The 11108-nt window shown below is 31.2% G+C and overlaps 1 pseudogene; it reads right to left on the bottom strand.

Moving 5' to 3' along the window:
* Positions 1-10514: 10514 nt before the first annotated feature.
* On the bottom strand, positions 10515-10639 carry LOC145243463 (U2 spliceosomal RNA; annotated as a pseudogene).
* Between the last annotated feature and the right edge of the window lie 469 nt (positions 10640-11108).

Here is an 11108-nt window from a genome sequence, read left to right as displayed (position 1 = left end):
TAATAGGTATACATTAGTCATTGTGATTTTAGCATAGTAAACAGTGGGAATTTTGTAACTTGGATTACTTGAAAAAGAAAACTGTTCGAATGATTGAAAATGAAAACAAAATAACAATGTAAATATATTGATAAGAAAAAAAAACAAAAACAAACGAAGTTTCCGTTTCAGGAACCTGAGTTTAATTTTATGTCGTAATCATTCAACTCGTTAGCGGTTTTATTCAGCGATTAGGGATAACCATACGACATATCTAATTACCAAAGCGATTTTTAAAAAAAAATTTTTTTTTTATTAAAACTAAACCTGTTTATGAACCAATTTTTTTAAAGCCAACACTTTAGTTATTTTGAGAGTGCACCCGAAAGGTTGATTAGGAAACTCCAAATCCTTTTATGACTCGGAAAAAAAGGGGCTTTTTATCGGCTTAAATGATAAACTAATGTTAAATATTAGTATTTGCCATCGATTCTGAAATAAAATGAAATCCTGACATTGTGATCATTTTTGCAGGTGTTATGTGCCAAATATTGAAATAAGAATGTTTAAATTCAATTATTGTAATTTAAGTCTTTAATTTTAAAGTCGATTTTATTTATAAAATATCTTTTTAGAAATCAATCTCAAAAACAATCTGAACAATAAATCTCTTTTGTTATGGCTAAGTTTTTGTCAAGGGTAGAAATTATAATAGACAAGTATTCATCCATGATGACATTTTACCGATTTCCTGGTTTACAGGTATTCTTGCTAAATTTCTTCGAAAGAATTGACATAAACAATACTTCAACTAAATACGTATATTTCATGCAATAATGACTTTTATTTCTTCTGACTTTTCCTAAACTAAACATAAAACATCGGTTAGGGTTAGTTTAACATTCTGTAAAAGTACCTTCCGTTTTTTTTTTGTTTGTTTTTTTTTTTTTTGTACTTCTGCAGAGAAGGTAAAAAACCGATAAAAACTGGATATATTTTTCGTGTTTTTATTCAATTTAACATGTTTATTCAGCTCGAAAAGAATACAGTGTTTACCGATGTGTTGGAAAATTCAAGATGGCGTCTCACACATTCTTTAACACCGTAAGTTTGGGAAAAGGTGTTATAAATAAAAAACTATACAAAATACTATTAAAAACCCGCCGAATATATGTCAACCTATGTCACGGTAACATATATTGAGCGAGTTTTTAACAGTATTTTAACCGGTTTTTTATTTATTACACCTTTTTCCAAACTTACCGTGTTAAAGAGAGAATCGGCCGCCATCTTGAATTTTCCAATACATCGGTAAACACTGTATGCTTTTCGAGCTGATTAAACATGTTAAATTGAATAAAAACACGAAAAATTTGCCTTTGATAACATTTATTTGTTATATATTTGTTTTTTGGCAACTTATTCGAATCTAATTTAAGACCACGAGTGAAATGAGAAAAAGAAGTCAGCGGGTTTGGTTGCCATAACAACGTGACGGTAGTGAACGTGTGTGTGTGCGTGTGTGCGCGTATTTCGTGTAGTTTAGTTTCGCATAATAGTTTCGTATTTTTTTAATTTGTAAATAACAAGTTATTAAAAAATTAAACTATATATCTATCTATATATCTATAAAAACAGAGATGTGTGTGCCACAGACGATTTCTGATTGGTTAATCCAATAATCACATCTCCTAAAAAACAATCGTTTCTACGCTCTTACCTTTACCATAAAATATTATGGCTTTATTTATTGTCCATCTTGGAAGGGTTTAATTTTTTAATAACTTGCCTTTGATAACATTTATTTGTTATATATTTGTTTTTTGGCAACTTATTCGAATCTAATTTAAGACCACGAGTGAAATGAGAAAAAGAAGTCAGCGGGTTTGGTTGCCATAACAACGTGACGGTAGTGAACGTGTGTGTGTGCGTGTGTGCGCGTATTTCGTGTAGTTTAGTTTCGCATAATAGTTTCGTATTTTTTTAATTTGTAAATAACAAGTTATTAAAAAATTAAACCCTTCCAAGATGGACAATAAATAAAGCCATAATATTTTATGGTAAAGGTAAGAGCGTAGAAACGATTGTTTTTTAGGAGATGTGATTATTGGATTAACCAATCAGAAATCGTCTGTGGCACACACATCTCTGTTTTTATAGATATATAGATAGATATAATAAATATGTATAATATATATATATAGTAAATATAATATATATAATATATATATAATTCATATATATATAATATAAATATAATATAAATATAATATATATAATATAAATATAATATATATATAATAAATATACATTATATCTGTATATATATCCATCTATCTCTATCTATATCTCTATCTATATATATATCTATATCCATCTATATATATATGTATATATATATATATATATATATATATATATATATATATATATATATATATATATATATCCTTATTCATAGATTTGCAAAGATACGTTTTTTGCATCAGAGTATAAAAATTAGTAAAATCATATTAATGGTAAGCATTGTTTTGAAAATGTATTAAAAAATCCATTATAATATTTAGGAATAGATTTTCAGCACTTCAATAAGACTTAATACGTGTGGAGCCACCAGCACCGAAAGACGAGTCTTGCTAACTGAAAAATGACGTCATGCAAAATAGGCAAAGCAATCAAGATCTGTCGAGCAGTCAAACTGGCCCTAATAATCTTTGAAAAAAGAAGGCAAATTTTGTAAAATATATTTTAAAAAAAATAAAAATAACCTGCAACATTTATCTTTAAATGTTACTTCATTTAATATTAATTACAAAAATACAAGAAAACAAGAATTCATTTAAAAAGGAAAGTCGTACGTTGTCCCTGCGTTAAAAGATAAAAACTACGGCTTATCCTAAATACCAAAGAGTTAAATCTGCTTATTATTTTCATTGGGAACAATGCGAAGACATTTTTTTACATATTTTTTGGATTTAAAGCAAAAGCGAAAACAACATATATATATATATATATATATATATATATATATATATATATATATATGATGCAAGGTTTACCTGATATATGCAATGGTAAACTTCAATTTAATATAAATACCAGTATTTATATATAGATAATTTAATTCCAATCGAATAAAAAAGCTCAATACGCAATAGAGAGTAGTGCTTATCATAAGATAAAGAAAATTAAAACTATAAGTTGAAATTTAAAACCAAAATTTTCTTTTTTCTAATTAAGATGATATACTGTTTTTCTGCTCCTTTTTATTTTTCAGTCCCACTTTATTGGGGATCAATTTTTCTTTGGACTACTGCACTGTCCGAAAAAAAAAACATTTCTATTTTTTTTTTTTTCATCTGCTTTGAAAACTTTCCAACCGAACCATGAATAATAAAATTACACTGGATTTAACTTTTGGGCTTCATTCACTTTAAATAATTATTTTCGCCTTTCGGATTACCTTAAGAGAATCTTCATGTAAGCTGAACTATTATGCGCGGTTGGTTTTTATTTATTTATTTTTTTGCATATCCAACATTTTTCACTCGTTTTTCTTGGCAATTTATGGCTATAATAAATTGCGGTTTCACTTAATGCCATAACCCGCAAATTCCAGCATTTAATTAATTTGCTGTCCTCTTTATGTCCTCTGATGAGAAGAATAGCATTCTTTGAAACTCCGTGGAATAAGGAATTTGTAAATTGTTTTTTAGTATTCAGTCGAAGAATAAATTTTGATCGTAAATTTCAACTTACAGCTTTTTCTTTCTCTTATATATATATATATATATATATATATATATATATATATATATATATATATATATATTACCCACGACTCCGAGTGCTAGGATTGAAGTTAAACTGAAGGCTCGGGTCCAGATCGTAGATGTAATAATAGATAGATAATATAGATAAGATAGATAGATAAGTGGAAAAACGAAAGTGGCATTTTAACCCCTAACACTCATGTAAAGAAGATTATTTAAGATTGATAAGAAAGTCGAAAAAAAAAACGTGAAGACTTTATTGGAGAATATGTCTGGATGTAATATATATGGAAATTCTAGCAAATCAAAATGAATAGAAAATATATAAACCTCGTCAATTTCTTTACAACAAATTCTACCTTTTGTGATCAAAGTGAATTGCACTCCAAATTGACTCTAATTACCAGATAAATTCTAAGCGATATAAATGTTTTCTTGTCGGAGGTTTGGAACTGTGGAACAAATTCGATTTTGATTTTAGCCAGTAAAAAAAGTTGCTAAGAAGTCAAAATTGAAAAATGAATTGGAACTTGTTTACCTTCTACGCATGTGCAAATATCCATTTATATGGTGAAGTCGGTTATTTTTTAAAATGCTAATATCCATACCTCAGATGGTAACAAATAAAGTTTGAGTACTATATGTTTTGGTTTCGATTCTAGCTAATGGAACCCAAGTTATATTTTTTGTTTTTGAAAACACTACTACATATTGGGTTTAATATAATATTAAGCACATATTGTTGGCAAGTTTTTGACTTTGTAGTACTTTGCATCAAGTGGTTATCTGTGCAATTTCCATAAAAAAGCAATTTGTTAACAGCTTCAAAAACAATGATGCTGATCCTGCAATTGGTCCCAGCAACATTCCAGTCATATTACTAATGAAACTACAACCGGAAATTGCTTCTATACTTAAAATGATACCCACTATTTCTTATATGAAACATTTTTCCATCACTTTAGAGAACTTCGATTGTCTTCACGGTATTAAAAATGACTGGAGATCGGTCCTCTTTAATTTAACCGATCAGTCTCCTAGGCATCATTAGTATGTTGCACGTAATCGGTAATAAATTTAGAAGTTATTAACCACCGACAGAAAAACAATCTACTTTGTGAGAAGCACTATGGATTTCATCTTTCAAGATCCACAGCTAACGTACAAACTGTGATATTGCGCAGGATCTGCGAATCAATCGATGGGTTTCCGTTTCTACGGCGATAGCTCTTGTTATATGGATAGGGTTTGGCTTCTTAAACCTGCATGGTATTGAATATCTGGAACTGTCCTCATAAATGTCGATTTTTCTCTCCGATAGGTCTATTAAACTAGTTGTTGTTGGGCAGACGTGCGAAACTCATAATATCAATGCAGGTGTGTCCGATCCTCGTTCTAATCTTTATCTATGATCTTCCTAATCGTATCCTAATGCCGTGCGTTTATATCTATGTAGATGACAATACAATCTATGGCATCACGTCGAAGATCTCCAACAAGCTAGATTTTTCTAATTCTCTAACTCCCCGTTTTCCTTTCTTTCTCTCTCTCTACCTCCCTCTTTCTCTCTCTCTCTCTTTCTCCCTCTCTTTATCTCTCTCTCTGTCTCTCTCTGTCTCTGTTTCTCCCACGCTCTCTTAAGATTTAGAACACGTAGTGAAATGAAGAGTAAATAACATTTTTCTGTGACATATTATAACATAATTGGTGCTAACGTGATTGGTGATAATGTACATACGAACATGAAACGCTTTGTCGTATTATTATGTAGATAGTTATCCATAGACTGTGTTTCACTTCAGCACAGGCCTGTGGCTAAATCGGCAAATAATTTAAGCTGAGATCAAAACGCAACCGTTTTCCGTAAAATCACTGCGCTATCGACACAAGAAAGAAAGTGAGTATGTTGTTTATCGAATATATATATATATATATATATATATATATATATATATATATATATACTAGCATGGGCGCCCGGCGTTGCCCGGGTGTTTGGATGTGTATGTTGAGCAAAAAAAAAAAAGTGGTAGTAGGAAGGCAGGCTCGAATCCGTACCGCAAAAGAGGAAAAGAACGGGGTTAAACCTAACGTTTATGCTGTTACGACCACCGCCAAACCGGAAGCGACATTTTTTTAAATTAAGGCTAGACAATCAAAAGGAGAGGATAACTTTCCAAAATATCAGCGAAAAAAGTGATCCCCCTGTAGAAAAGTGCCTAGTTGAAGGGAAAGATATTAATGTTTTTAGCCAATTTTTCGATATTTGTCGTATAAAAGGTCGAACTTTAAAACGATACTGATCTTGGTAAAATCCGTCGCCTCTGTTGAAAGTTTTAGGCAGACATGCAAACAGACATACATACATAATTTATATATTGGTAACTAAAAATTTTCGCCTCAAACTGATAAAAAAGCTTGCCCTATCTCTGAATACCCTTTATGTATAATTTCAAATATTTAGACCAGAAATTGTCTGATTAATTTGGAAGAGACCGCAGATGTCAACTTTTTAAAAACTTTGACCCCTATTACGACCCCTTAAAATTTATTGTTGTGGGCTGAAATCAAATTATTAAGTTAGATCCATGTCCAAGGAACCTATATCTAAAATTTGAAGTGCGTGGACCCAAAATTGTCGGAGAAGTTTGGTAGAGTTCTCAAAGGTCAAATCGTTGAACTTTAACCCCTTAATCGCCAAATTTCTGGCCGAAAACCGATCACATAGATTTTCCCAAATCTCAGTACCCTGTATATCAAATTTCGAGTCTGTAGACTAAAAATTGACAGAGTAATTGTGTAGTGAAATGTACACAGATACACATACACTTTCACTTTTATATATATATATATATATATATATATATATATATATATATATATATATATATATATATATATATATAAACGTTAATCTTGAAAAGGGTTAACTGAAAAACGTCTTGATAGGGTTTCTTTTCAGCCCAACCCCTTATTTATCCCTTTTATCTAATTTATGCTTAGGAGAAATATACTTTAGAAATGTATTTTGGTCTTCTTTTTGAAAGTTTCTTTTTTGGTTTATGTTTAAACTATAGAAAAAAAACCCTAAACCCTCAGCCATTAATTATGACACTACGTTCGGTGTTCTTCAAAAGTATTATAATATTATGTACCCATAGAAATGTTTTTAGAATGCTCCTTGCTCTCCTCGTAGAGTTTTGTTTTCTTAAAAACATCCGTTTCCCGAGTTTTGTTTTCCTCAGAAACATCTGTTTATATATATATATATATATATATATATATATATATATATATATATATATATATATATATACGACCTCAGTATATTACATATAAGTCGGTATATATATATATATATGCTTGTGTCTGTGTGTAGTGCATACATATATGAAAACAAACGAGTCTATAGAATAAAGTTATAGCTTCGGTCTGTTTGTTCACAAACTACTCCTACTGTGATATACCCCCATAATCCTATATATATCAACATATATTATTCAATTACAATATGTCTCAGGACACTTGAATTCAATTTGATCAAAGGAGTTATAATATTATCTAACGGGCTCCGTTCGTGCCGCGCATCCATAAAAAGGACATTCAATGTTTTAGATTATCTTATTTATAATTTGGAAATTATAAAAATGAAATATAGAATACCAGACATTTTACTTCGTTAAAAACGGGGAAAAGTTATTGACCGTTCACTTAAAAACAGTGCTTTATGCGAAATTGATGGTTGGATGTGGTTAATTTGTATTCATTTTAGATTTATATAATATTAAATACTAATTCCTATCAATTGTGCATTTACTATAATGCACAAGTGTATTATACTTAGTTCACTGCACCTTCTGATAATAAATGTCCATGCAAAATTTCAACCATATCAGTCCAGTAGTTTTCAGAAAACTTCTAGAGTAAACATTTAGTCTTTTAGTGAAAAGTCTCTATAAATCGCTATTAATCTCTAATGTGCTTATTTTACTGCACCTTATAACACATAAAGATCCATACACAATTTTAGCTAGATCAACCCAATAGTTTTAGAGAAAAAGTGGACCGGGCGAACGAACAGACAGACACACAGACAGATAAACAAACTTATATATATATATATATATATATATATATATATATAATTCAAACACGGTAGTGTTTGAATATATGGTTAAGTGGCAGTTTTAGTCATTTAGAACTGCTTTAAAGCTTCATCGCTCACTCATTTTTCAACCAAATTTCAAACAATTATTACAGTAAATAGATCACCTTCTCAGCTATATTGGGGAAAACATTTTTCAATTTTCGTTCAGTAAAACAAAAGTTATGATGAATTTACTGGTGTTCAAAATCGTAAAAAACGTAAGGAGGTGAATGACGTTCTTTATGGCTGGTTTTCATAGCAACCCTGTCGCTTCATCGACTACTGTTGCTACCAATTTATCAGTCTCACGAAAAGAGAAGTGACAAGTGAAACAGAAAGAATGAAGAATGAAAGTGAGTAAATTGGGGGTATTTTATTGAAAGCAGACGAGTGCTGTACATTGTTATTACATATGTGTATGTTATGTTTATGGGGGCAAAAAATAAGACCGAAATTAAACAAAGAACAAGTGAATTTACTGGAAGCCTGGAAAAATCATGGATTACAATAGAAACATGCGAGCATGAAAAGTAATATGGCTAAGCTTAAACATGGAAAAGTAAAGGACTAGTTGTTAAAACTGGAAAAGAAAAGGACAAGATATTTTAGTAAAAAATGTAATAAATGTATAACTTAAAATATTGCAGCATTAAGAATTTTTTTAAAATTCAATATATAACATTATATAATCAATCTTAATGCTGCAATATTTTAAGTTATAAATTTATTATATTTTTTACTAGAATATCTTGTCCTTTCCTTTTCCAGTTTTAACAACTAGTCCTTTACTTTTCATGTTTAAGCTTAACCATATTACTTTTCATGCTCACATTTTTCTATTGTAATATATATATATATATATATATATATATATATATATATATATAGTGCGAGAGATACATTTTAATAAGTTGTTCAGAATTCAAGAAAAAATGGCGCCAAAATCCTTATATCTTTCATAGTATCGTTGTGTTTATCCTGAGGGGATAACGATATAAGGACATTTATTTCAATTAAAGTCCCTTTTCTCGGATCTTCCCCCAATCTTTTAATGCTGACTTCAAACTTGTGTCTCACCTCAATAATTGAATATTCTAAAAATGCAAAACTTTAAAGGTACTAAAATAGCAATGACAGTGGCTAAGTATTTAACACCACGAACTGAAAATCTGAGCATTCCAAATTCGAATCCTAATTGTTTAATTGTTGGCAGACTCACATTTTACCTTATGCCTAACCTTATGAAGAGGAGGTAAATTTAACGATAGGTTTTCTCATTTAATCCCGAGCAACCCCGAGGCTTCTCTACTAGTACATTATAAAATAAAACTCACCAACCCCACAAAATAATGAGGAGTATATATTTTCACTTAAGGTCTCCCATAGTATACAGCAGCTCTTTATATCTCGGCTTTCGTGTCCCTGTGTGTATCACTTGTAATTTTTGTGCAAACCATTAAATACATAAAATTTTACATAGCCCCCCTCCCCCCCCAAAAAAAAATAAAAGAAAAGAAAAGAAAAAAAAGTTAAAAAAAAAAATACATGAATGATTGTAGTGCTTCCATCTTAACTCAAGTCAGCCATGATACGGACTAAAACGAGATCGAGGCTTGACAGGTTGTCACGTGTCATTAGAAAGCGATCCACCAAAACGCAACGTGCTAACGTCTACGATATAGCTTCGTCCCTTTTTCGACAAGTTTCCTAGTTTTGAAAGGCTATAGATTGCCGACCATAGGCGCCGTGCGTAGCGCCAATCGTGTTTTAGGAAGTAAGACGGAAAGAAAAAACGAACACCCTGCCTTGGGCGACATGTTGTATAAGACACATGTCTTAACCAATGTTGGTTTTCAACTGTGAAATATTGATACTGTCCTCGACTATAACTGCAAACACGTTCTAGATTGAGTGGTTAGAGCGTTCGAAAAAGGAGCCGTCACCAAAATGTGTGACAGGTCCTAGGTGGTTGCTGCCGCTACTCCAATGGTAACAAACTACATATGTTAAGCTTGACCAACTAACAGCTTGTTTAAAAGGTTTCTTTCTTTTAATTCATCTTTTGAATTTTTATCCAGAATTCAATCTAATAAAAAAAAAAATAAATAAATAAAAAAACGCAGAAAAAACTTTATATCGGTTACGGGATGAAATTGCCCTATTCCAAATATCATGTAATTTGATCTAATATTTTTTATAGCCTAAGCAAACCATTTTTTGATGATTTTAGCGATTAATAGTATATCGTAACCATTACAAGGTTGTTTCTATAATCATGGTATTTCGATTTTATTTATCTATCTTTATTAGACACACTGTTTACGCTTCCTCATAAAAATTGATTTTCTTAGTTAAACAAGGCCGATAGCCACTAGTCGCATGCTCTCGTGTAATGAATGAATGCGTGAATGTAGGATTGACATAAAATTCTTAAAGATAAACTAAAATGATCGAAAAATGGGCGGTAAATGACTTAGAATGTCTTTAATGAACTTAAGGATGACTTGAATGACGTTAAGAATGACTTGAATGCTTAAAAATAACTGGAATCCTTCAAAAACAACTTGAATGATCTGGAGAATGATTTGAATGGCTTTGAGACTGACTGGTCGTAAAGTGGGTGATCATTTGACATTAAATTAATACAGAAAAGTGACCCCACTTTATATCACAAAGTACAGCATGTAGTAAGAACAGATACTACACTTTGATTTTGACCAAAAGGCCAGGAAAAGGGTATTTATTTGCTCCCCCACCGAGCAAATTAGGCACAAGGCCGATTTTTATATGTGAGGAGTGAAGGGGAAATGGGGGCCAACTCCCCGGAGAGTAGGGGAGCTGGATAGTGACAATTGGTATGAAGGGTTGCCCCTACATTGACCAACTACATTGACCTACATTGACCAAGGTCTTATATGTGAGGCTGCCCTCACACACGGTTCCTGCTTGCAGCATCTGCCGGAACAGATACTGCACTTTGAAACTTAAAAAGCTAAGAATAGCATCTATTAACAACAGACCTTTGATCTTAACAAAAAGGTCAAGCACAAAAATGTTAAGGACAGACCGACCGACCGACCGACCGACCGACGGATCGACAGAGTGACTTATAGAGTCGCTTGCACGCGACTAAAAATTACTTGATCACTTTACGTGATTTTCAGAATATGACATTACGTATAACATAAATATCTGTATTTTTGTTTATT

The sequence above is a fragment of the Euprymna scolopes genome, chromosome 2, assembly GCF_053919585.1.
Source record: "Euprymna scolopes isolate OS-2025 chromosome 2, ASM5391958v1, whole genome shotgun sequence".
NCBI classification, from domain to species: domain Eukaryota; kingdom Metazoa; phylum Mollusca; class Cephalopoda; order Sepiida; family Sepiolidae; genus Euprymna; species Euprymna scolopes.
This window is presented reverse-complemented; position numbering and strand designations above follow the sequence as displayed.